Genomic DNA, 5,659 nt, shown 5'->3' with positions numbered 1-5,659 from the left:
GGCTTTGAAACTCATAAGGTATTAATATTGAAGTGCCTTGGAACTCAAGCCAATTTATGCTCTATTATTGTAAATAATTGTTTAGAGCTCCTGCCACCTAAAAATTTTTGGCATGCGCGTTTGCTTTTGCCAAAATTTTATTGCACTATTATTGGGACATATTTAATTATTAAGGCTGTAATGTAAAAAATAACAAGTTCAACAACATGGATATGGCTTCTCATGCATATCATTCTATATAAGACACGATACGTTTATGTAGTTAATCATACCTGTTAACCCTCTGTATTCCCAGAAATAGCGCTATGCATTGTATTAACATCGTTGATTTCTAAGAAAAACCAAAATCTATCGAAGGCTTGCCAAGATGCTAAAGACTAAAGATCTATCAAATAGTCTTAAAAGGACTTTGAAATGCCTTGAACCTCAGACCATTATAAATTATATTATATTGAAACAATTTTTAGAACTTCTCCGTATTGATCTATATTTTTACATATATATGTATATAGATATATGGCAATAACTTTTCTTAAAGTCGTTACAAAATCCAAATTGACAAAATTCGAGTGCAAAAAGCAAACAAGTTCTTGTCAACATTATTGAAATAATATTTATACGTATAGATAAACAATATTAACCTCTTAAATATATGTGAAAAGAGTTAACTCTTGAGAAAATTGTTCTGAACATGTTTTAGAGGACCTAAGCAACCATGGAAGATCTATTCGAAAGTATTGAGATTTTACTAGGATCTCGAATACTAATCTCAGTTTGCCAAAAATTTATGATTTTGGGACACTGGAATTATCTTAGAATTCGGGAAGTATATTTCGATAGACTTTGTTTCTCGAATATTACTCTCAATCTAGGAAGTAGAGGAGTTCCAGAAAAATACGTCAATAGACTTTAGTTTTCAAATAATAGTCCCAGGTTGGGAACTAGGGAATCTAAGAGTTCCAGAAAAACACGTGGGTAGATTTTGGTTAGAGAGCAAATATTTTCGAGCACTAGGTGTCAATTTTACATTTTTCTGCTAATTTTAGATAATTATATATGACCCTGATTTTTTGAACTGAGTAGAGATATATTGGCTGTGTTACATTGCACCTTGGTCTCTAAAAACTTATTAAGAAAGTTTTCTTGAAAAACATTCAAAAATATATTATATATAGCTACGTTCTAGTCTATTGTTTTGACATTGTGTATTTCGCGTATTCCTGAAACCATATAATCTCTTTTAGGATCTAGCTCAAAAAAAAAAAACCAAAGACCAAAGAAAAACCAAGAAGATTGCTACGGTCTGAATGACTTACATAAATATTAAAACGAAAGATCACTGTTCCCATTCTCATACTACCAGAAGCGTTTTTCACGCTGAAAATAGTTTAAAGAAGATATAGAAATGGGAAGGTAGGTTACCAATTAACTATTTAATACAAAAACTTGCTAAAGTAGGCGTGAAAACTGTCAGCGAATCAAAACAGTTAATAACAAAGTGTAAAAAATGTCAACGAAGTGCAAAAACCGAAGAGGCTTCAAGCGGGAATGACAACGCCAATTATTTACTACGCAATGATTAACAAATTTGTGGCATAAAAAAAAAAATAAAACTAGTTGAGTGTTGAAGTTATGATAATTACATTGAAAAAATATATATAAGTTTGATGTAAAATAGAAAATCATAATCAAAACAGAAAGAAGATTAAATGTCTTACGCACAACCAGCAGCCGAGCTGTGGGACTTGACGACAAATGTCTAGACTTTTTGCCTGCTTCAAGTCTTTTAAGAACGCATTTCCGATGACCCGCCCACAACGACCTCTTCTACCACCATAATATGCAACAACAACCAACTAGCGACTCTCTTCCAACTTATATGTATGTTAACTCCATTAAGAGCAATTCCAGTTAACGCCTCACACCACCAATGCGCTGTTAGCCCAGCCAAGCTGACTTGACGCCATCACTTCATGGCATTATTCAGGCGAAACATTTGTCTCGGCCGTTAAATTTACAACACTGATAACGGTGTTAATGCATGTGGACATGTATGTATGTGTGTTTGTATGAGTATATGTGTCAATCACTGCGCTGTGTGACGCCTAACGTTAGCTATTACAGCAACCGCAATCACAACAACACTTCGAAAATTAGTAACAACAACAACAACAATGCATAAAGCGTAAGAAATTGATTTGTCATGCTGCGCATAAATTGCATAATGACGTAAGCGTAAGTGTTAGAACGATTTTTTTCTCACTTGACTTTTCTTATGCGGCGACGATTGACACGTCAACCGACAGCGGCGCAAGAGCTTGATAGCGATTGTCGTTGCATTATATTGCAATTGTTGCTATTGAGTGCAATCGTAATTAATCAATAAATTTGTGACACACTTACACACATACAAGTGAACATGGGAATAACTGTATGCACGGAGAACTAAATTATTATTGCGCTTTTATGAACTGCTGGGCACTTTCTTTAAGGAAAAATATAATTTGCGAATTTCTGTGCAAATTATAATGAGGAGAACCGAAACTAGGTCCTTTTTGTGAAAATACTCTGATTCAAGCAGTCGTGGCCGAGTGGTTAAGGCGTCTGACTCGAAATCAGATTCCCTCTGGGAGCGTAGGTTCGAATACTACAGGCTGCGGTGTGATACTTTTTATATGCTTTGGTACTGCAGATAAAAAATTAATGGAGTGGAAATAAATATTTGAGAAATATTTATATAGAACTAAAGAAGTTTCAACGAAATACAAAAACCAATGAGTAACAATTGCGAAACGTTATTTTCTTAATAGTTGGAAAAATAAATATTAAATAAGAGTTTATCGTAATTGCTAATGAGTAACTATGTTGGATTTCAATTGCATTACTAAAAGAGTGATAATACGCTTTAAAAAACTCAATAAGTCACAAAATCTTAAGATTTTTTGCTTAAAATTATCTCCAATAACAAAAAAAAAAAAAATAATAATATTATAATTGATGAATATAGATAAAAATCGAAGGACTGCTGGTAAAAGTTTTGATTTTGTGAAAAAATTCACGTTTCAGAACGTTTTAAAAAAATCTTATGCCCTCGAGTATTCGAAGAATTTTCCTCGCTCACAGCGTTGCGCAAAATTAATATTAAAAAAAATCGATTTTTTTATATTGACAGGTGGAAATAACCCCTTGAGGGCCTTAAGGGCAGTCTATGATCTAAAAAAAAAAACTTTTGGGGTCCCAGAAGCATTATTCAAGTGGTGAAATAGTGAAAAAAGCTTCCTTGTCGAATTGTCGCCGAAGATTTCGAGCCAGTTAGCTCCAGCACCTAAAACTTTAATTGATTTATTCACAAAACTAGATTTTAGAGATCACGTTTTTATTTTTTTTCGGACCCAATAAGTTTCTAGATCAATTCACGCTCATAAACATAATTTTGACAGTCATAACTTCGCAGATAATTTCGTCTATCGTAGAACCAACATTGACAGCAACAGCAATATCAGTCCCGAAATCGAACGCAGAATAACTCTTGCCAACTGGTGCTACTTCCGACTGAGTAGGCAATCGAGAACTAAAGTCCTCTCTCGACGCATAAAAACCGAACTCTACAAATCACCCATCATTCGCGTCCTGCTCTAATGCAGAAGCATGAACGGATGATAACAACTGATGATTCGGCGTTAAGAGTTTTCGAGAAAAAGGCTGTGCGGAAGATTCGTAGTCCTTTGCGCATTGGCAATGGCGAATATCACATTCGATTGAGCGATGAGATGTACGAGATATCATCGACGACATTGGCATAGTTCAGCGAATTAAGAAACAGCGGCTACACCGACTAGATTATGTCGTCGGAATGTACGAAAACACTACAGTTCTGAAAGTATTCGACGCAGTACACCCGTCGGGGAAACAGAGGAAGAGGAAGACCAGTACTCCGTACCAGTACCAGGTGGAGAAGGAACTGGCTACCCTTGGAATCTTCAATTGGCAACAAACAGCGAAAGGGAAGAAAGTCTGGCGTGCTGTTGTAAATTCTTTAGCCGCGTAAGCTGTGAACACGATATTAAAGCAGAAGAAGAAATACCGCTGACAAAGATAACTCCCTATATTAGACTATTGGCCGCTATTTTGTCGCAGTAAATGTTTCAGAACAGCTTTAGAAATCTACTTTATCACGCAAAGAAGTATATGCGTGGTGTCAACATTCAGGGGTGATCGTGAAGTCGTCGAAAACTAGCTTGCAGTAAGTCGTACATGAAATAGTGTTTGAAAATGGTTGTGTATGTATCCGAGAGTTGCATAAGATCTCCACTTTTACTATTGATCAACTTAATACACTTTGGTTAATATTTTACGTATGAAGCTTGTCAATGCATGACACTTAACAAATCTTTTGGAAACCATGACAGCAAAAAAGATGTTCAACAACGTAGCAGAAAACAATATATTCATCAATTCATGAAACCTATTATTGCTGGTGAAGAAACGTGGTTAACGAATATTACATATTTTTTTTTTTTTATATTGGTTAATAATTAATTAATTAATTTTTTTTTTTTTTTATTTTTTTTTTTTTTTTTTTTTTTTTTTTTTTTTTTTTGAAAAAAAGTCTTCCAATTTTTTTCTTTTTATAATTTGTGAAAACTTTCCAGCCTTAATTTCAATAATTTTTCCCAGTAGAGATTCATAATATTACTTTTCTCAATGCTGCCATTTCCGCTCTTAAGGTTGCAACTTTCACGCTTTTCTCCTTTCACAACTCGCAAACGCCAGCAACTTTAGCCTCCTTTGCATATAATATTGTTTTTAATTGCTAATACTATTTACCAATGCAGCCCGTGCAATTATACTAATTCCCTTCTATTGATTCACTACATACGCGATATTTGCTTGCAAACGCACTCTCGTAATCTGCGCTCTCTTTCACTCTCTCAATCTTTTGTATGAAAACCATTGGCATCATTCAAGAAATTAATTTGCACGTTCACCGTTACGTATACGTAACTACCGTATAATTTTCGAAAAAAAACAATAAAAGGAGTAAAAAAAAGGCCAACAACAGCAACAAGTAATGACAAGCAACAATGCTGCAACAAGCAACGTCCAATTAGCCGTTAATTATGTTGCATTTACCTACAAATGACGGAAGTAACGGCATGTGTTATTGTATGCTGGCTATTGTTGGTGTTGTTTAGTGAATGTTGTTGTGTTTTGCGCCGCAATGACGTTGCATGGAAAATAGGCGTCACAACGGCTTGGTGACGACAGTTTGTTTATGTTTGAGTGCGTGAAAAGTTTCTTTTGTGTGTGTGTGTCGAGCGCAAATGATGCTGTGCAATGTCATTTTGTGATTACAGTGATTTGGCAAAAGCCAGAAGTAGGCAGAAATTGCTGGGAACTGGGCAAATCGGTTATTCACTGCCACAAGTTTTTTTATTTTTCATCATGGGCACAGGCTAGAATACTGTAAATCAAGCGTGATACTGCTTTTAATTATTTACAATTCTCTTTTATATATTTTAGTCTTCCTTTCTAACTTAAAAAACAAATATTGATAAAAATTAACAAAATTTAGAAGGAATTTTAAATATTTTTTTAAATTTATTTTAAGTAAAAAATACAAAGTTAATTAAAATAAAACCAATATTCTTTTAATTTT

At 34.3% G+C, this 5,659-nt stretch overlaps 1 non-coding gene across 1 annotated transcript; it reads left to right on the top strand.

Annotated features, from left to right (window-relative positions):
- The first annotated feature begins 2,577 nt into the window (after positions 1-2,577).
- Positions 2,578-2,659, top strand: Trnas-cga. The gene has a single exon. It is a non-coding gene; the product is annotated as a tRNA-Ser (tRNA).
- The last annotated feature ends 3,000 nt before the right edge of the window (positions 2,660-5,659 follow it).

This window comes from Bactrocera latifrons, unplaced genomic scaffold (assembly GCF_001853355.1).
Source record: "Bactrocera latifrons isolate USDA-ARS-PBARC rearing strain unplaced genomic scaffold, ASM185335v1 scaffold_54, whole genome shotgun sequence".
Taxonomy (NCBI): Eukaryota; Metazoa; Arthropoda; class Insecta; order Diptera; family Tephritidae; genus Bactrocera; species Bactrocera latifrons.
The sequence above is the reverse complement of the archived record's forward strand: the minus strand, read 5'-3'. Positions and strand labels throughout refer to the sequence as shown.